Below are 21,660 nucleotides of genomic sequence, written 5' to 3'. Positions count from 1 at the left end.
ACACTAAAACTAGGGTATAAACCGGTTGGATCTATTTTTTTTTTTAACCTAATTCTTCAAAACAGTCCCCTCCATCACGTTTTTGTTTTGCTTGGTTTTCAGAGGTTCCAACTTAGCCCCCACTGCTATAAGTTGGCCTTACACAGTGGCTCTGGAAGATTGGGGTCTCTATCATCCCAGATACAGAAAATAATAATAGTGGGGCTTTCAGAGACTGGGATGGCAAACCCTATGTGGATGAAGGAGAAAGTCTTTTTTTTTTTTTTTTTTTTTGTCTTTTAAAAAAATAAAACAAAGCCAGCCCTCTTAAGCAATGACTAAGAGGAGGGAGAGAAGGTAGTGGAGGCTGACTTAAGTGCATCTAATACTGAAGCGTCCTTTCAATGCCACCTATTTCTTCCCTTCACCCCATCACTCCAGAGTGGACTGGCTAAGAGGGGCAGGTGAGTGCTAAGGCATCCAGACAAGATCAGTGAGCTAAGCGCCTGGGCTGAGCCAGATCACACTCACACTGGAGGAGAGGGTGATACTGGGGGTAGGGACTTGAGAAGGCCATCCGAGTCGAAGGTGAGGTACTGGCTTGGTCACATCCTGGAAGAAAGGGTGAGCCAGAGCTGCCTTGGCTGAAACCCACTTGTTAGGCTCGTAGTGCAGCATTTGCAATAACAAGCTCCATCCATCTTCATCCGGGGTGGCACCAGTTTGCTAAAATCTTGCCTGGCCCTCTTGGGGAAACTTGGCTTATAATCTGACATAGAAATAACTCCCGGCCAAACCACCTCATCTGGGGTCTCCAGGGAAGAAAGATCCAGAAGAGTTGGTTGATCTCAGAATCTCCAGGAAATAGGGCCCAGTGGGTCACCATCTCAGCAAAGATGCAACTGAGGCTCCAGATGTCCACAGCTATGGAGTAGTATTTGCAGCCCAGAAGGATTTCCAGTGCTCAGTACCACAGAGTCACCACCTCGTCGGTATAAGTACGAACAGGGACCCCAAAAGCTCTGGCTAGTCTGAAGACTGCTAGCTTGACGGACCCATCTGCGTTGATAAGCAGATTCTGAGGTTTGAGGTCTCGGTGCAGGACCCGATGAGAGTGGCAGAAAGCTGGGCCCTGGTGCAGCTGGAACAAGTAGCTCTTTATGAGGGGAAGAGGAATGCCAGTGAGCACAGAGGCATCCATGAATTTCTTGAGATCCTCGTGCAGAAACTCAAAAACCAGGTAGAGTTTGTTTTCTGTGTGAATGACATCCAGCAGTTTGACAATATTAGGGTGATTAAACTCCTTAAGCCGAGAGATCTCTCATATGGCAACTGGGTACACCCTCTGTCTCTCAGTGTCCAGGCGGATTCTTTTAAGCGCCACCACTTCTCCCATCAACTTGTTTTTGGCTTTGTACACAACTCTGTACGTGCCCTCTCTGATTTTTTTCCACTTTTTGGAAGTTCTCATGAAGCCTAGCAAGTCAGCTCAGCCTGGCCTGGAGCGGGGGCCTGGAAACCCTGCAGAAAAGGGCACCCAGCTCTTGGGGGCTGAGGAGGGAAACAGGGCCCAGCACCCGCAACCTGAGGTTGGGATGGAACGCAGTGAATCTCTCGCTCTTGTCAATTTATCCAACTTGAAACAATATTGCGACCTCCACCCCTCCTCCCTGACCCAGTTCTCTCCTTTCAGGATTTTAATGGTAGTTCTATTTAATTTTCTGAGGAACTTCCATATCATTTGCCATAGTGGCGCCATCAATTTACGTTCCCAACAACTTTTTTTCTCCATATCCTTGCCAACACTTATTAAGGTCTTTTTGATAATAGCCTTTCTGAGAGGTGTGAGTGGCTGTCTCATGGTTTTGATCGGCATTTCCCTGATGATTAGTGACGTTGAACCTCTTGGCATGTGTCTGTTGGCCATCTGTATGTAGTCATCTTCAGAAAAATGTATATTCAGATTTTCTGTCCATTTTTTAAAATTGATTTTGAGCTGTATGAGTTCTTGATATATTTTGGATATTAACCATTTATCAGATAAATGTCTACAATGTGCAAATATTTTCTCCCATTCAGCACTTTTTCATTTTGTTGATGGTTTCCTTTGCTGTGTAGATGCATTTTAGTCTGATGTATAGTCACTCTTGTTTATTTTCCCCAGGTGCCAAATCCAAAAAATGTTTGTCATGGCCAATGTCAAGGAGCTGACCACCTGTGTTTTCTTCTAGGAGCTTACCACCTGTGTTTTCTTCTAGGAGCCTTGTGGTTTCAGGTCTTACGTTCAAGTCTTTGTTTATGGTGTAAGTAGTCACTTGCTTTCATTCTTTGGCATATGGTTGTCCAGTTTTCAGTGTATCATTTGTTGAAGAGAGTGTCCTTTCCCCAATGTGTATTCTTGGCTTCTCTGTTATGTAACTGACCCTATATGCATGAGTTTATTTCTGAGCTCTCTATGCTGTTCCACTGGGCTATGTATCTGTTACCAAGCAATGTTATAGTTGTATCAGGGAACATGATGCTTATAGCTTTGTTCTTCTTTCTCAATATTGCTTTGCCTATGTAGGGTTTTTGTGGTTCCATATAAATTTTAGGGCTGTTTGTCCTATTTCTGTGCAAAAGGCCATTGGAATTTTAACAGAGATTGCATTCAATCTGTAGGTGCTTTAGGTAGTACAGATATTTTAACAATATTAATTTTTCCAGTCCATCAGCACAGTATATCTTTCCATTTATTTGTGTCTTAAATTTCTTTCATCAATGTCTTATAGTTTTCAGTGTACAGGTCTTTCACCTGCCTGGTTAAATTTATTCCTAGAAATTTCATTCTCTTTGACCCAATTGTAAATGGGATTTTTCCTTTAATTTCTCTTTCTGATAATTTGTTATTAGTGTATAGAAATGGAACATATTTCAGTTTACTAATTTTGTATCTTGCAACTTTACTGAATTCATTTTCTAGGAAGTCTTCAGGTTGTTTTTTTTAACATATACTGTCATGTCATGTGCAAATAGTGACAGTTTTACTTCTTTCTAATTTGGATGCCTTTCCTTTCTTTTGCCTTCTAATACTGTGTTTAATAAAAGGGACAAGAGTGAGCATTCTCATCTTCTTTCTAATCTTAAAAGTTTTCAGCTTTTCATCTCTGAGTGTGGTGTTAGTTATGAACTTGTTATATATGGTCTCTATTGTGTTCAGGTGAATTCCCTTTATACTCATGTTGTTGAGTTTTTATCATAAATGAATGTTAGAAATTTGTCACATACTTTTTCTGTATCTATTGAGATGCTAATATAATTTTTATCTTTCATTTTGTTATTGTGGTGTATCACCTTGTTTTGAAGATGTTAAACCATCCTTGCAGCCTTGGAATAAATCCCATTTGATCATGATGTATGATCCTTTTAATATATGGTTGAATTTGGTTTACTAATATTTTGTTGAGGATTTCTGCATCTATGGTTACCAGGGATATTGGCCTTTGATTTTCTTTCCTTGTGATGTCCTAATCTGATTTTGGTATTGTATTAATTCATCTTTGAAAGTTGGTTGGAATTCACCAATGAAGCCACTTGATCCTACGGTTTTTTGGAAGGTTTTACTGATTCAGTCTCCTTACTAACAGTTGGTCTGTTCACACTTCCTATTCCTCATGACTCTGTCAGAATGTTGTGTTTCCAGGAATGTAGCTAATTCTTCTAGGTTGTTCAGGTTGTCGGCATGCAGTTGTTCACAGTAGTTTCATGAACCTTTGTATTTCTGTGGCATCAGTTGTAATGTCTCCTCTAATTTCTTTCAGCCCTTTCTCTTTTTCTCTTGATAAGTCTCACTAAAGATTTGTCAACCAAAGACCATCTCCTGGTTTCACTGGTATTTTCTATTGTCTTCTTAGTCTCTATTTCATTTGTTTCTGCTCTGTTCTTTATTACTTCTTTCTTTTTACTAACCTTTGTTCTTTTAATTCCTTGAGATATAGTTAGGTTGTTTGAGATTTTCTTGTTTCATGAAGTATACACTTGTCACTACAACCTTTCTTCTTAGAACAGCTTTTGCTTCATCCCATAGGTTTTCGTACGTTTTATTTCCATTTTCACTTGTCTCAAGGTTTTTATGATTTCTCTGTTGACCTATTTGTTTGGTAGCTTAATTGCCACATATTTGTGAATTTTCTGATTTTATTCTTGTAATTGATTTCTACTTTCATAGCAGCATGGTGAGAAAATATGGCTGATATGATTTCAGTCTTCTTAAATTTGTTAAGACTGTTTTGTGGCCTAAAACATGATCTATCCTGGAGAATGTTCCATGCACACTGGGAAAAAAATGCATTTTGTATTGCTGTTGGATAGAATGCTTTATTTCTGTTAAGTCCATCTTGTCTAATTTGTCATTTAAGGCATATGTTTGATTTTCTGCCTATGAGTGATTTCTATTGATGTAAGTGGGTTATTAAAACCCCCTACTATTATCATACTGCTGTCCATTTCTCTCCTTAAGTATGTTAATATTTGCTTTATACATTTAGGTGTTCCTATATTATGTGCATAAACATTTACAAATGTTATATCTCCTCGTTGAATTGACCCTTTTATCCAAAGAAGTATTCTTGAGAGGGCTAGTGACTAATATCCTTGCTGAAGACAATTAAGACTCAAGATTCCCCTCTGCCATTTAAGCATTTTAAGTAATTACAAACTGTTAGTAAAATGTAACATACTATAGAGAAAAGTTACCTTAACAGGTGGGATAAGACATCAAAAAATGCTAATAGCTTAGTTCTAGAGTCCAGTAAGTTAAGTAACTTAGAGAATACTGACATAAAGTTAAAAATAATCAGAGTACTGATCCATAAAAGAAAGCTGAAAAGCAGACTATAGATCATCTAAAGCCTAGTTCAGAAGAGCTGACTAGATAAGAAATACTTATATTAAAAATGATTCGATTACAACATCTACCCAGCTCTTTTCACCTTTACTTTTACCCTAATGCTTATCACACCTCCTCCTCTCAGCAGTAGAAACTCATGAAGAGTCCATCTTTGGATTAGATACCTTTAGATTTTTCTCTGTGGAAGATGGAGGAGTCTTAGCATTCTCTTGTGAGTAGTGCTTAGCATATCAGTTTACCTCTTGAAAGCTGCAGTAGATTGTCTCCAAAGCTGGCTGCCAACTATGCCTTCTATGTCAGTGTGCAAATGCTCATTTTCTCATCAAGATGCAGTGTTTGTAGACCCATCCGTTGAACTGTTCTGGCCTGTGACTTGCATTGATTAACAGAATGCAGAAATGACATTCTGAGAATTCCAAGCCTATGTCTCTAGAGGTCTATAGCACCTGCTTTCACTCTTGGAAACCAGCCGCCCTGCAAATGTCAGACTAAATTACTGAGTGATGAGGCCACCAGGGGGAGAACCTAAGTGCTCTGAAATTGGGAGTGAGCCCATCTTTGATTCTCAAACCCCACTTGAATCACTCCAGGTGATACTGTAAGAGAGAGGCCCAGCCAGCTGTCAGCTTTCAGGCCATTCCAACAGAGGTCACAGACATCACAGAGCAGAGAGGAGCCATCCACACTGAGCCCTGCCCAAATTTCTGATGCACAGAAACATGAACAAATGGTTGTGGTTTCAAGCGGCTAGGATTTGGGTATTTTATTACACAGCAACTGACAACGGAAACAAAGTACAGATAACCTGGCTCTGGAGGATTTGGGATACAGTGATTAAAATTACAAACTAAAAAAGAAAATGGCATTAAGGAAGTATATTTGTAACTTGGGAAATAATCCTCCTTTTGGAACCTGGCAGAGTGAATGAAATGGGAAAGCAGACTTACAGCAATAATGCAGACTCCGCCACCACACAGTAGCCCACATGAACAGACAGTTGTCAGACAAGAGTCCTTCAAATTCCGAGTTGCCTAGTAGTTTGTGTGTCTTTTAGACAGCAATAACCACAGCACATATTACTGTAATCCTTTATAGTTTGACATACATACATACTTTGTTTTTATTTTATTTTTTTTTCATACTTTGTTTTTAAATGCTCACGATCTTCACTGTGAAAAGGAAAAAAAAATAAACCAACAAACAAAACCTGTTTGTGGGAAAAAAGCAAAACGGGGGCCGGGGGAAGTCATCTGAATGTGGAAGAGCTCACCTCCTGTTTAGCATTTTGTACCTAAGGAAATAAAAAAACAAAGAAAAATAATGTAGAGACTCTTAACTGATGGCTACGATGACAGCATGGCAAGAGTTCGCTACACCTTGCTTTTGCTTCTTTGTGCAGCTTATAATGATCATTAGTAAACTAGGAAAATTTTGACTTGGGGCTATGAGTGTAGAACAGGGAAACAAAGGTCTTTAAGTCCTCACTCATGATAAGCCTATCTCATGTTATACCATTCGTGACCCTTGGGAGAGTGAAATAGTTCTTTGGCTCCCAAGACTGTTGCTTATGAGTGTTAGCTCATATTTGAAGGAAAATAAAAATTTTAAATTATAAGTATGAAAATTAAAAAAAAATTCTCATCCTCATTTAAAAATCCCTATCTACAAAATACTTCAAATTTGTTGCCATCCTACTTTTTTTCCTTTAATTAAACGACAGGCCAAAGAATAAATTATATATCCGAGCAATCTATCTGCCTTTTTAATTGCTTTTTCTGTCATTAGAGCCCTGAAAAGACTGCTCTCTCTTAGTACATTTCCCTACGTTTTTGGCCTCACATCTTTCACTTCTGATGAGATTTTCCAGTCACCTAACCTCCTCTGGTTTACTGATTCCGCCTTCATGTGACTGAGCATGAGACGGAGCCAGGGTGCACCTTGGCTGCCTTGCAAGGACAAGGTCTGATCGGTTTGCTGGTCCAGCGGGACCGTGGACAGGTCTTTGGAAAGTGTGAATGAAGATCTGGTGGACGGCACTTTTCATGTGTATGAAAGGCATACACATATGAGCTTTCTCTTTTACCCTTGTTTAAAATTTTAATTAACAAATCTAGTCACAAAAAAATAAAAGCAGATTAGCTTATTCAGAAGGCGCTGTTGGGAGGTGGGAGTGGGGTACTGTTGACATAAGGGCAGGAAAAACGTGAAGCTGCAGCAGCAAAATGTCCCCAAACAAGTCATTTCACACTCTCTAAGCACCCTGATTAAAGGACTGTGGAACTGAAAACAGCAGTCTCAGTAGTTCTGAATTAGACAGTCCTACCTCCCTTTTGAGTTTGATCAGTGAGAAAAAAAAGTTATAATATTCTGGAGAACAGTGAAATTTCTGATCTCTCTGTCCTAGGTGGGAAAAAAAAAATTCTGATTCCTGGAAGTTCTAAACATTAAGTCAGGGGACATTTGGCCAACTTACCAATGTACGATAGAACCTGAAGGAAACAGTGTGCTTGTTTTCATACTTAGGACCACTGTAAGTGCTATCATGATTAGTATTGTATGCCTTAAAATATAATGCCAACAGATGCAAATATCACAATGGGCTTCCCAGGTGGCTTAGTGGTAAAGAATCTGTCTGCTAATGGAGACACAGTTCCATCCCTGAGTCAGATGATCTGCTGGAGAAGGAAATGGCCACCCACTCCAGTACTCTTGCCTGGAAAATCTCATGGATAGAAGGGCGTGGTAGGCTTTAACGTTAGTTAGGTCTTTCCTGGGTTTGCACATTGCCCTGCACATGTGCAAAAACTCGTATGTCTTCAATAATATGCTATGGCTTTTCAAAGCCTTCTATGGACATCTTCACTAGCTTTTCACCTTTTTCAGTATTTTGGTCAGCTTCTTGTTAACCTCAACAGGTATGACTGCCTTAGATAGCTGTGATGTTGCTGATTGTTTTCAACTACCATCTTGGAGATAGAATTGTTTACAGAGCTGTTTACAGGTAAAGTTAAGTGCTGAGAATGCAGGCCTTTCCAGAGAGTGAGATTCAAATAGTGACTATTCTCTGGGGCTGGGGATTTGGGGGGAGCTGCACACACAATCTGCTAGCCTGCTGGACCTCAGAGATATGGTAGTCACAAGGCTGTTGTTGCTCAGGGCTACCACAGATGCTGAGAGAGCACAAAGAAACTGGTTCAGCTGAATTACCACCTTGTTCCTATTATGATTCAGCTACTGTTACCGAATAAACACTCCCTCCATTGTTGCAATCCTCTGATGAGTCTCCAGAGTTCTGAAAAAGGTGATCTGGGGCAACTTTTACCAGTATGCTCTTTGCTTATATGGAGTAATGGATTTTCAGGTCATTATTCTACCATTCTAGAAGCACGTCTCCAGATGAGGAAGCGAAGGTCCAGGTAGGCTAAGTAGTTGCCCAAGGACCCAGAGCCAAGCAGCTCCAAACACAGGATTTCAAATCCAAAATTCGACTTTACACTCAACTCCCTCCTGCTCCAACAGTTTTCCGGAACTTCTCATCAGAGAAGCAGCAGTGGTTACAAAACCTCCACCGCCTACATACATGTTAGATAGCATTTTTAACAAAGCCCTTTCACATTGATCTCCAGTCTTAAGCTTTGAACTTTGTACTAATTAATCAGTATCATCACACCCACCAATATCATCATCTATAAAATGTATTTCTGCCACAGGATCTTATTTCCCTCTCTAGTTAGACTCTATTCAGCTGGAGCTCTATGCCAGCATCTCCTTAGCACTTATTATGAAGGTTTACATTGGCAAGATTTACTTTCAGGATGAAATTGAGTACCAGACTCAAATATAAGGCCCTTACCCAAGCAGAGTAAATGGTGTGTGCTACCCCAGGGGTATTAGCCACAGTACCTGAACTTTCTATACATTTTTCAGTAAGAACTGAGGAGCAGGTAAGCTTCAGCTCTCCATGCTTGACAATTAACAGCTGAAGAAGAGGAGATACCCAGAGTCTGGAAGAACTGAACAAAATTCTGTTCAAATTCCTTTGAATAAGAAGTATGCTTAAAACACTGTACATTCTTGAGCACAGACCTGTAATAAAAGTAACAGTGAAAGGTAAATCTTTCACCATGGTGCCCAGATGCACTGTTTATTACAAAATCTGAAGGGTCAGAATGGAGAGTCATCTGCAGTGGTATCAATATTACGGCTCTTGACATCTCTCTCTATGGGCTCAGTTGACCTCAAGTAAGAAAACCGTTTCCTGTACTAACAGGGCATTTTTCAATGATCTACTTGACCTCTGCCTCTGGGCTTAGCAGTCAAGAGTGGTAAGATGACATTTTTAGCAGAACAAAACCCAAAGAATTTAAGCTTAAGGGAACCCAAATCCAACAACGTGGTAGCCACGAACATTTAATTAGTTAATACCCATCTCTTCCTGCAGGGATTTTAGTACCTGTCTGCACACTAAAATCACCGGGGAGCTTTAAAAAAAACTCTTAAACCAATTAAATCTGAATCCCTCCAGGAAGGGACCCAGCCATCAGTATTTCTGAAACATTCTCCAGTGATTCTAATGTGAGAACCACTGTGTAAAGACATTAAGGACACACACACACACACACCAGAACTAGCTTTGGCCAGTTTCATAAAGTATAAGACATCTACTTAAATCTGAATTTCAGATAAAGAATTTTTAAAAATATAAGCATGCCCCATGCAACATTTGGAACATAATCAAAACATTATTTGCTGTTCCTCTGAAATTCAAACGACTGTCCTGTAATTTTCCTGTAAAACCTACATAGGAATTGTAGGTTTGAAAATTAAAATTGAAAATTAAGCATTAGGGGCATGAATAACACTCTACCAACAGAGAAATTTCACTAGTTAGTCATTTCTTATAAAAAAAAATAGTATCACCTGGAATATAACAAAACTGTGCTAGGCCAAAGCCATCCCAGGCAGTTTCCAAGTCATGGAGGAGGATGGAGGGCCACAGGAATGTTCCAGGCAGGTTTCCTTCATGCCCATGTCAGTCTGCTAAGACTGCCATAACAAAACACCACAGACTGGGTGGCTTAAACAGCAGAACACTATTGTCTCACAGTTCTGGGGCTTAAAGTCCACAATCGAGGTGTTGGGAGGGCTGGCTTCCCCTGAGGCCTCTCTCCCGAGGCCTGGCTGGGCCCTCTTGCTGCCCTCACAGTCTTTTGCCTGTGTGTATGCGTCCCTGTCCAAATTTCCTCCTATAAGGACGCTAGTCCCATTGGATTGGGCCCCACCCGAATGACCTCATTTTATCTGAATTACCTCTTTGAAGGTGGAGTCTTGAAATACAGTCACATTCTGAGGTGGTGCAGGGTTGGGTCTTTTAACAAGTGAACTGGGAGGGACACAATCCAGTCCAAAAAAGTGCCCCTCACTGGACTGCAGGGCTGGGGAGCGGGGGAGGCTGTGGGGTAGCCCAGTCTGATGGACTCCTCTCCATGCCCTACCACCCAGGAACAGGGAAAGGAGACTTTCTGAGGGAAATGACAGAAATTAGGGTCAGGAGAGCAGAGGAAGGGTCAGGAGAGCAGAGGAAGGGTCAGGAGGGCAGAGGAAGCACCACTCTTTTTTGCGAAGAAAAGGGTAAAAGCGATGCTATCATATGGGAGGAGGATTAGAGGAAGAGAAGGAGAAAGTGTTAAAATCAGAGGAACTATGTGCAGGAGAAAGGAATATAAAGATATTACCCATTCTTCCAGAGGTTGCGAACATTGGGGAAGGGAGTAGAAATCACCATTTCTATAGCTTAAATTGAACGCCCCAAAAAAACAAACAAAAAACATCGCTCCCTTTCCCCTGCTATTTTAGGGAGGAAAACAAAAACGGCCTCAAGTGTTAGGCTTTGCACAGGACTCAGAGAGTCGGGCGGTCATTTTACTGAATTCTCGGGCTTGGTCAGCCTTTAAGAGCACAGTTCATTGTTTCCCAGCAGCTGACCTGGGTTTTACTGCTCTCTGGCATGAATATGTATGGTTGGGAGCCCCAGATGTGCCAGGCTGCTGGCGGGTTTTCAGGATTTGCAGGCGCACACGCACCGGCCTGCTCAGGGTTTCAGGCGGCGCCAACGGAAAGAACAGCCAGGAAGTTTCCCTCCGGGGAGTAGTCACTGCCAGTCCATCCCCGCTGGATGCGTGGGCTACAGCCGGCAGGGGAGGCTTGGGCGGGTGGAAAGGGGCCTGGGGGAGGGCGGAATCTTGACCTAGGGGTTTAGATGGAGTTAATAAAGCACATCACTCTCCTGTTTCCTCACGTTCCACGTCTGCCAAGAGAGTGGTAGGAAAGGGGGCGGGGAATCGGCTAATACTGCAAAAGGAAATCCAGCCACAAAGCCACCGAACTTTTCCAGGGTGCTAAGGCACCGAGGTTCTCGCAGCCCGGCTTCTGGCGCCTTTGTCCCCGCGCCCATCGCGAGCTCTGGGCAGAAGGTCGCCGGCGAAGGCGGCTCACCCGCCACAGATTGGCTGCCTGGCCCGGGGCCAAAACTCGCCGCAGCCACTCGCTGCCATTCCGACGTGAGTGAAGGCTCCTTAGTAAGAGTGTAAATAAAAATCCGGGCTGAGAAATGAGTTTTCCATGCCAGCGATCACCGGCCGAACCTTGGCTGTAAATAGTCTGGCGGAGCGGCGCAGATGGAGCCCCCGCACCTGGGGGATCGCACCATCTCCGAGAAGCGCCATGGCCACAGCTGGGCGCAGTCCAGACACCGGTCCTCAGGGAGGCCCGGGGATGCTGTAACCACAGGTAACGCGCCGCCTCCCCTCCCCCGCGCTGGAATCATCTTAGCCTGCCTTGTCCTCGGGAGGACGGACCGCCAGGCCCCCTAATTTATGGTCATTGGTGTAATAGATTTAACGTGATTTATCTGACCGCAGAGGAGATGGCAAACGCTTGGAGGAGAACGATTGGCCGGGCAGGCTTTGTGCATTTCTGATTGGCCTTATTAATTTCCAGCGGAGCTGAGAAGCGGCCTCTTGACTGAGACAAGGAAGTCAACCTGGCAACAGCCTCTACGGAGAGTGGGCTGGGGCCTGGCAAAGGTTTAGCTTTGGCGGAAACTTAAATAATGTACTGCTTAAAAAGTCGAGGAGTCTGATAATGTACTGCTTAAAAAGTCGGGGAGTCTGACAGAATTTGCTAGCATACTGATTAAAGTAGATTTAGTCCGAGAGGGTAAGGATCTTTTGATGGGACAGCTTCCTTATTTATTTATTTTTTTTTCCTTTTTTGTATAGGACGTGGGAGGTGGACGGGAGGAAGAGCAGGGAGATTACTTTTTTTATTTTTAATATTTGAGTTGGGGGGGGGCGGGAAGCAACACTACTTAGAAGAGAAGGAATTTGAAGGCATCATGGCGGGGGGGGGGGGTGGTGGTGAAAAAAGTGTTTCTAAAAATGCTGTATTTCACAATCATTTGTGTGGGAAAAAAATGATTTCTTGCCTTTTGAGTTCTCTTCAGACATCACAACTAGTATTTACTGAATATATAAGTTACTGGATAAGCACACCAATATACCACACTTCACAAGGTCGTTACTCTGTGTTACTGCAGTAACTGTCATTTAAATGTCACCCTTGAGTGATGCAACTTAGTCCCTTGAATAAGAGGGGCTAAATAAGAATACTGGGGAAGTTATATTTAGTGTAAACTATTTCCATATGAATGAATAACCCGTTCAGTGGGGATGGATATGCAATTCAAATATATATATATATATATATATATTCATTTACTGTATTTATTTGTGTGTGGGGGACTCAAATGTAGACCCATAGCACTAGGCAACCCCCAAATACAATCCTTAACACTGTTCCTCTGGGGGACCAGAACAAAACCAGAGAGCAAGGGAGAGGACGTGATTGCTTGGAGAGAGGGGCAAGTTGGTGTCACACGTGCAGTGGCACACTCATTTCTTTTATTTATAGCTCTAACCAGAAAAATAGACTGGGAGCAGCTGAGTACCAATTTATTGTGCTGCCTGGACCAATGAGTGGTTGCCTTAAATGTCACTGAGTTGGAAGGCTGTGCATTTCATTCCCTGCCAGGTTACAAGAAGCTTTGAAGCAGGTCGAAAAGGCGCCCAGTAATTGTCCTGCCACCTATCAAGGTGAGCAAGTGCAGTCCTGCCAGGTAGGGTTGGCCCAGTGGGGGATGAGAGCTGCCTGTCATCACTGACTAATCTCATCAAATGCTGCCTGAGTAGAAACGAAGATGGCCCATTTAGTCCTATTACAAGAGCCAAGTGGAGCGGAAGGGTAAGGGTTGCCTTCAAGAGCCACAAAAATGGATTTGGAGGTTAGAAGCAGCGATTTGTTTGGGCCACAGGCCATAGCATGTGCGCGTGACACACGGCTGCTGTGTCCAGCTCCCTAAATGTGTAACACTCAACAAGAAAAAAGTCCAGTAACATGAGTGCTGCAGAGAATCAGAGGTTAAGAGTCTGCAAAGGTCAGGGAAGGTTTTCCAGGTTGACCATTGCAATGGATCATGAAGGATGAAAGGGAGTTGGTCCAGGATAGAAGGTGAAGGTCATGCCGACCATGGGTGGATCATGGACCGTAAGGGAGGGGGCAAAGAACAACCCTGTTTAGTGCCTGCTGACGATCCTGACGAGTTCAAGCTGCGTGTCATCTCTGTATGAAACTAAATGTTTGTAAGATGCCAGAAATTTCACCCCCTAGTAAAGATTAGCAGTCAGGTGTCTCCTAATTTTTTCAAGACCAAAATGGAAAACCAAGTATGTTTAAGAACATCAAAGGCGCAACGACTGCAGAGCAAGTCAAAACCACAGAAGAGAACTAAACTCTGAACTCCTGAGTATAACTGTTTTTAGCTTAAAATAATCCTCCACTAATTTGACATGTGACCCAGAAACAAGAAGTGCTGTCTCCCCAGCCTTCCAACTGACCTCAGCCATGTTGGTCTCTAAGGAGAGACAGGCTGGCAGCCGGGCAGTAGCGCTGCCTCTGTCCACACAAAGGTCTGGCCCTGCCTCTCCACCTGCCCCAGCAGGCTGCTCTCAGGACAGGCAGAAGCTCATCTGTCATCACAACAGAAATCAGCTCCATTGGTTTGCATTTTTGGCTTACCAGGAAGTTCCTTCCCAGGCCACTTGAGTTGATGGTTCAGTAGATGCTTCTCTCCCTTCCTTCCTCAGCCTCCCAGCTTCCTCCTCCTCCTCCTGAATGGCTTGCTGTCAAAGATGGAAATCATGACTGTGGAACTGACTACTGCTCTCAGATAAAACAAGGGAAGCACCTCTACTGGCTTACTTCAGTCTACCTCCCAGGCTGTGTCTCACAGCAATTCTGGTCTTCTCTACAAAGATGCAGGGGTTCTAATCTTGTCTCAGAGAATACACATTCCCTCTGTCATGGGTCCTGGGCCACCACAGACAGCATTCCCAAGCCCTCTCTTCTCCTATGCTGTCCATTTCCTATCTGACCTGAAAGTAGCTCCTTCTGGTTTTGGCTGTATTGTTTCAATACTTCCCTGTGCTTTGGATTTGAGCTTTTTCAGAGGCTTCCTTGAAGGAATCACAGTGCCTGTGTATCAAGGTCAGAAGCCTGTATAATATAGCCTAGGGGCTTGCCAGTGGGTCTTGCACTTGTGAACAGCAGTTCCAGGTGACCGACAGGCCTTGGGGTTTTATTTATTCATTTTGCAAATGAATTACAAGAAGTCCTTTCACTTGTCCTAGGGGATGCAGAGAGAAATAAGAATTCTGTAGTCTCAAGCCCAGACCCTAAATGTGTAACCCTCACATGAGAGCACAACAACAGAGGAATGAAGAGAGCTTTGCCAAGTCAGAGAATGTACAAGGAAGGGAAGCTGTTCCCTGTGTGTTGGTAACAGCCCTCGTGTAGGAAGGATGAAGAGAAATCAAGGGACAAGGGGTGGAAAGGTCACGCCAGCCAGGGGTGGACAACAAAGCTAAAGGGGGAGGAAGAAAAGTAGGACAGGTGGAGAGGAGAGACAGGAAGGAGTCTATGGGGCTGATTAGAAAAGAATAAACAAAGGGAAAGCAGGACATGGACAGCACTGAAAGGGGGAACCAGTAACTGTCTCCACTACTACTCAGCTGCACCCAGGGCAAACAGCATCGTGACTATACTACGGCCATTTCACCAAAAGATGCTGAAGCTTCAGGAAACAAGTGACCTAGAATGCATATAGTATGTTACTAAGAGCATAAGGCAGATATAGAAAAACGAAAAAAGACCCAGGCATTAATAAGCTGGGAGGAAAATGCACTGAAGTGGTATTAGCCATTGGTGGTAGGATTATGAATTATTTTAATTTTCTTTCTACTTATCTAGATGTTCTGTTCAATGGTGAGTGTGAATACTATTTTAAACAGGCTACTTACTAATGGAGTAATCTTTAATAAAACATATCCTGATAAAAGGGTTCCTAAAGCTTATTTAAGTTCATGATAATGACATCTGATCCTTAAATAGAAAAGTGAAGGTAAAAAAAAATTGGACTGTTTCATTCAGTGTGTGGGTTTTCTACAGATCATTTGGGGGTATGTCTCATTCATACATACATAAACAGAGCAGCCACCTCACCCTCCCTCAGCACACAAGGGCAGAGACCAACCGATAGCCATCTTAGTATCCCCTGCCCCTAACACTACACCCCGCACAAGCAAATGCACATCCAATAAATGCTGTTTAATGAAAAAATCCTAGACCTTCTATCTTAAACCTCGAACTCTTTTCTCTTACAAGAATGACGCTCATGCTTCAGCATGCATCACAATTATCTGGAAAACTTGTTCAAACACTGAATGCTGGGCCCCACTCCCAGAACCTCAAATTTCACAGGTCCAGGGTAGACCTTAGAATCTGCATGTCTAAGTGGTTCCCAGCTGACAGTGATGCTGCTGATCCAGGACCAGACTTGGAGAACCACTGCTGTGTCGCATTCTGTCTTTGGGTGGATCTTGAGGGCTACCTGCAACCAGACATACTTCACAACCATGACTTGAAAGAATGCTCCAAGATACCATGAAGAATCACAGCTAAAAGAGCTGGCAGAAAGCTCAAAGAATGCTTTAAAACTCAATTCAACAGCTTATTAATTATATTTTGTCCAGGACTGGTACTTGTTGAAGGGATCTCAAAAGACATATTTCCATTGCTTGGTATCTTGAAAGTCATGGAGTCCAGAACAGAGTATAGAAAATAGAAACAATATGTACCGCTGGATAACAAAATGTGTGGTACTGAGAGGTCCTATGGGAATTAGAGAAGGGAAGGACTATCATCAACTAGACTTGCACAGAAAAGCTTTACCAAAAATCTACATTTGGGACCTTGGAGGGTGGTATTTAGGGTATTTATTGCTATACAGCAAATCACCCCAAAACTCAGTGGCTTAAAACTACTATTGCTATATCATGGTTCTGTAGGCTGACCGTATTTGACTGGGTGGTGCTGCCTCAGATTTCTTGAGTAGTTACAGTCAGAAAACAACAGGGACTAGCTGGGATTGGAGTCGCCTCAAGGCTCACCTGGGCTGGCTGGCTAATGGAGCTTCTTCACTCACTTGCTAGTGCCTCAGCCTCCTCCACGTGGCTTATTTGCCTGCATTTATTAGTGGCAGTTCAGGGCTCTAAGGGATAGGAAACTGTCTTCTCTTACTAAGAGTAGGCCCAGAATTGGCACCAGTGTCACTTCTGCCATAGGCTGTTGGTCAAATTGGTCACAGGCCAGCCCAGGTTCAAGGGGGCAGAGGAATCTCTCTCCATGAGGGAGTGGCAAGAGTGCAGAGAAGAAATCAAGGAGCTGGCAGCAGCCTTTGGGGACAAACTACCCTGGGTGGACAGGCAGAGTGGACACCCTACAGCACGAAGATGCAAGTAATCAGATAGGGGCCCGGAGGAGATCTGAAAGCTCCTATACAAGAAAAATCCAAGGAGCTGAGAACTGAAATGAAGCGTCTGTATCTGATACACAATGGAGAATCACTGTAAGTTCTTAGGCAGCAATAGTGGCTTTCTCTCACGCAACACACCCACATGTATCATTCACCTGCTGCCATCAGGGCTGAGTGGTGTACAAACAAACGTACACAAGGCAGGCATGGGCCAGCCGCCACGGATTAGAGCTTAGTGGGAGACACACATGAGTGAATAGGCACTACCGTTCGGTGTGATGACTGCTAACAAAGAGGAAGTGTGAGGCATTATGAGAGCATCTGACTCAGATAAGCGGGAGGGAAGAGAAGGGGTAGCTCAATTAAAAAAAAAAAAGTTCTCTCTAGGGACTTCCCTAGTGGTCCAGTGGTTAAGACTCTGCACTTCCACCCCACCGCAAGGAGTATAGTGTTGACCCCTGGTTGGAGAACTAAGATCCCACGTGCCATGCAGCAGTGGCCGAAAAGAAAAGATCCCTCTAACAAAAGTTTCTGAGAAAGACAGAAGCCAATGAGACCCGTTAGTGACAGGTGATTCTAATTAAGACACTGTAAATCTTCATCTCTAATGAATGACAATGCAGCCCCGACATGGAGTATACTTTGAACATGATGGGCGTTAAAGCTGTCACGTCGTCCCTTTTCAAGATTTGATTCTGCCCAATATATAAAGGCATCTGGCGAAACTTGTAAAATGACAACAGGTGGTTGGAAAGCTACCAAGGCATTATTTGGCACACCTGGGAGATCACATCAAAGGCCGCAGAGTAGAGCATTCTTTCTCATGCCCTGGAAGCACCTCCCAGATTCCAAAGAAAGAGCTTATTGTCCTCCTGGAAGTACACAGAGTCACTGAACAACCTTTAGGGGAGGAATTTTAATTTTTTTGTTTTTGTCTAGATAAGCTCATGTCTTTAGGACAACACTTTCAGTAAATTGCTCATATGCTGTGACGCTGCTCATCACAATCCCCAAATCCCATTTCTCCACCAGAGAGCCGGGCTCACTAGTCCTTGCTGCCCACCTCCACTTCCTACACCTAGGGCACTGCCAAGTGCACAATAGAGGGCCAATGAGTATTTGACTAGCTTAAAGCGTGTATCAAATTTTGTACAGATCACAGATGGTGATGGGGCTAGGTACACCCCAAGTACTTAACTCTGCATCCCAGACTCTGCCAAGAGCTCTAAGTGTGCAGTTAACCATTTGGAGAAATGGAGAAGGGTCTGCTGTACCACTGGGAACACAGGAATAACAGCTGCACTCAGGCCTGGTGGAGAGTACACTGGAACTTTGCTAAAAAAAATGGCAACAGCTAAGTCAATGAGATGAGGTGGCATCTCCTGTTTGTCTCCCTTCCCTTGAAGTATGTCCAGCCTGACTGATTTCAGGCGTCTATTTTTCCTGTGTACTCCTCCTTTCTTTGCTCACTTTCAGTCAAGACTCTTCCCCAGGGACTATGCAGGTGTGGACAGGAGGGAGGAAACTAGGAGGAATGTCCATTTTCCTCTTGCTAAGCTGGGCCAGTGCCAGCTCCCATCAGAGGAGAAGCGGGGAGCTGGAGAGAAGACTGCTGGTGAAAAGAGAAGCAGCGGCAACACGGGGGTGCGGGGAAGAACCCCGGACCGAGGCCAGGCCGAGGAGAGACGAGGAGACAGGAACGGAAGAGACCGCTCCAACCAGCGCTCCGGCAGTGGCCAGCCTGGCCCGCGGCTGACTCCCTCTCCTTGCTTTTGCTTTGTCATTTCACTAGTAGCAGCACCTTCCTTGGAAAGAGAGAGGAAATTTGGGTCCATCAGTTTTAGATATTTCATTGTGCAGTTAAATGCTGTATTAGTTTTCTATCCTACTGTAACATTACCACAAACGTAATGACTTAACACAGATTTATTTTAATTCTGGAGGTCAGAAGTCTGCAATGGGGCTCACTGGGCTGAAATCAAGGTGTTGGCAGGACCTTCTGAAGGTTCCAGGTTCCAAAGATACGTTTCCTTGCCTTTCTCAGCTTCTAGAGGCCACCTGCGTCCCTTGGCTCACAGCCCCTCTTCCTCCCTCTTCCCAGTCCGCTGTGGTCGGTCATGTCCTCAGACCACATCACTCTAACCTTGAGTCCAGTCACCTCTTTCTCTTTCTGCTCCCTATTCCACTGTGATTCTATTGGGCTCACCAGGCAATACAGAATAATCTCCCTATTTTAAGGGTAGCTGATTAGCAACCTTAACTCCATCTGCAATTATAAATTCTCCACTTTGCCATGTAACCTAACATATTCACAGGTCCTGGGGATTATTAGCATGTGGACATCAGTGGGTGGGAATGGGTGGGGTTGTTCTGTGGATCACAAACACTGCAAAACCTTACTGAAACAATACGGCTTCAAATCTTCCCTAGTTTTCTTGAAAACAAGAAGAACTCAATGTCAGTTATCTGTTTGTTTTTCCTCTTATGGGTTTGCTGGAGACAGAAGTAACAATCCTAACCATCTGTCATTTACAAAAGGGAAGATTTACTGCTTTTGACTAAAAAGACGCTTGTCACAAGAGCAATATTACAGCCTTCAGTCAAAGACAGGGCCCCTCCTGCAGGGGCTGCAGCAGGTCTCCTGGCTGCACTCTCTCACCAGTGCCGCCCAGTTCTCTTCACCTTGAGAGGCAGTCAAGAGGATATGACACCTAACAAAGGGGCAACGTAGAGACTCACAGTCCTGGGGGACCCAGGCATTTATCTGGGTCAGTTTTAGGGTTTCTGCAGAATTGAAAGGCTGTCATGCAAAATGACTCCTGGCCACTTATTAGTCGATCCAAGCAAGGTAACACAACTGCAAGCATGCTAAGAGGGGTACCCTAGTCCCAGGCAGGCTAGACTTCAACAAGATTTGGATTGGCTGTTGTTTTTGACAGCATTGGGAGACATCACAATTAGGCAGAGGAGACAAAGAGATAACATTACCACAGAGTAATTTTTTTTTAATACATTTCTACTTTTTTTTTTTTTTTTTTCCTGAGCCATTTCCTGAATATTCCTTTCAGCTGGCAACAGAACCATTTCCCTGGGAACAAAAGGCCATTCTTAAAATGGTAAGGTGCATGGACCATTTGAGGAGCTTAGGATGGTAACTGTTGTATGTGTGTGTTTGTGAAAGAGAGATTGAGATTAAATGACTGTAAAAGCATGTGAAAGAGACCTTTTAGCCTACTTAAAACATCAATAGCTACCATTTATAAACACCTTCCTTGTGTCAGGACTTTGCTGGGTATTTTATGTTATATTATCTGTGATCCTGAGAACCACCTTTCATGGGAGGTATTACAAACAAGGAAATTGAGGATAAATGAGATTAAGAAACTCACCTGAGGTCACACAGCTGTTAAACAGCAGAGAAATAACCCTCTGGCCACCCGACTTAAAGCCCTTGCTCCCTCTTGCACAGAATAACTGACTGCTGGGTCACGTAGGCCTGTAAGGTAAGTGACAGCAATGGCAATATGTTGAAGGGCCACTGACAGGGCCCTGAAGTCCCCAGGTTCTGTCCACGCCACCTCAATCAACTAACACCCAGCCAGCACTGACTCCCCCATTTCACGATTAGTGACCTGCCTGGAGCCCCATGATGAGTCTGCAGAATGTAACTGCGAGGGCGCCCCTTGTTTCTGGTGCCACGCTGCTGCTCCCCAAAGACGTGGCCATACATTACACAGGAAGAGATGAGGCAAACATCAAGAGGAAAGAAAGTGGAAACTGAGCAAAGAAGGATGGGGGATAAGCGGGAAAGAAAAAGACAGAAATCAGCACATTCACCTGTGTAGGAATGAGTAGCCCAATTTTGCAGATGACTGAAAAGGTAAGACATGCTGCCATGGAAAGAGTACTGCCCTTAAAACTTGGAAACTTATTTTTTTCCGATTATTTACTTGGCCTCGTTAGACTGCATCCTCAGAGGGGATGTATCTTTGAACTCAAATTCAATATTTGACCAGACCAAACAACTATAAATGTTAGTAAGAAACAAACAAAGCCAAAACCAACAAAAGTCTAAATATTATGGAAAATTCCTTTTGTGAGTTAAATTCACTTAGTAATAAATTCATTTTTAAGGTTAGATGGTTTCCTTTTTATTAAGACTTTGCAAGCTTTTTATTTACAGAATCAAAATTTACTGTGGATGGAATTCAATTTCCCTGAAAATTCAGTTTTATGTTTAAAGCTGAGAATGCATATGAATTCTGATCCTATGCAGAAACCTTCCATATAAGTAACAGTAAATCAGAGCATCTCCTAGGCCCCACACAGTGCACACCACCCAACTGCTGTCAGAGCCAGTCTAACAGAATAAGTGACCTCCCTAATTTATCTTATCCACATAAACTAGTGGGCTTCCCTGGTGACTCAGTGGCAAAAATCTGCTTGCTAAGGGTCTGGCGGGGGTGGTGGGGCAGGAAGGAGAGATCCAGGTTCAATCCCTGGAGAAGGAAAGGGCAACCTATTCCAGTATTCTTGTGTGAAAAACCCCATGGACTGTGGCCTGCCAGGCTTCTCGGTGGCCACAGTCCATGGGGTCACAAAGAGTTGGACACGACTTACTGACTGAATGACAACACAGAAGCTAGTATACTGGAGGAATCACACAGTGATGCTCGTTAATACTGGTTAAATAAAGAAATGCATATTTATGTACACATACTCACTAACTCACAGAAGTACACCAGCAATTTTCCAAGGCAAAACAATTCAGGTAAAACTGCCCTCCTCTTTTCCAGCACTCCTTCTTTGGGGAAGAGACCAAAGATACATATGAACTTAAGACTCCAAGCTTTACAGATGGAGT

At 43.5% G+C, this 21,660-nt stretch overlaps 1 long non-coding RNA gene and 1 pseudogene across 1 annotated transcript; both read right to left on the bottom strand.

Moving 5' to 3' along the window:
- Window positions 1–293: 293 nt before the first annotated feature.
- On the bottom strand, window positions 294–2,777 carry LOC123333261 (annotated as a pseudogene).
- Window positions 2,778–2,922: 145 nt separating this feature from the next.
- Window positions 2,923–21,316, bottom strand: LOC123333262. The gene is made up of 3 exons (XR_006550513.1): window positions 14,003–21,316; window positions 8,771–8,953; window positions 2,923–6,158 (listed from the first exon to the last, which is right to left on the bottom strand). It is a non-coding gene; the product is annotated as an uncharacterized LOC123333262 (long non-coding RNA).
- Window positions 21,317–21,660: the final 344 nt, after the last annotated feature.

Source organism: Bubalus bubalis, chromosome 4 (assembly GCF_019923935.1).
Source record: "Bubalus bubalis isolate 160015118507 breed Murrah chromosome 4, NDDB_SH_1, whole genome shotgun sequence".
Classification (NCBI taxonomy): domain Eukaryota; kingdom Metazoa; phylum Chordata; class Mammalia; order Artiodactyla; family Bovidae; genus Bubalus; species Bubalus bubalis.
Note: the sequence above shows the minus strand (reverse complement) of the source record. Positions and strands in the feature narration are given on the sequence as shown.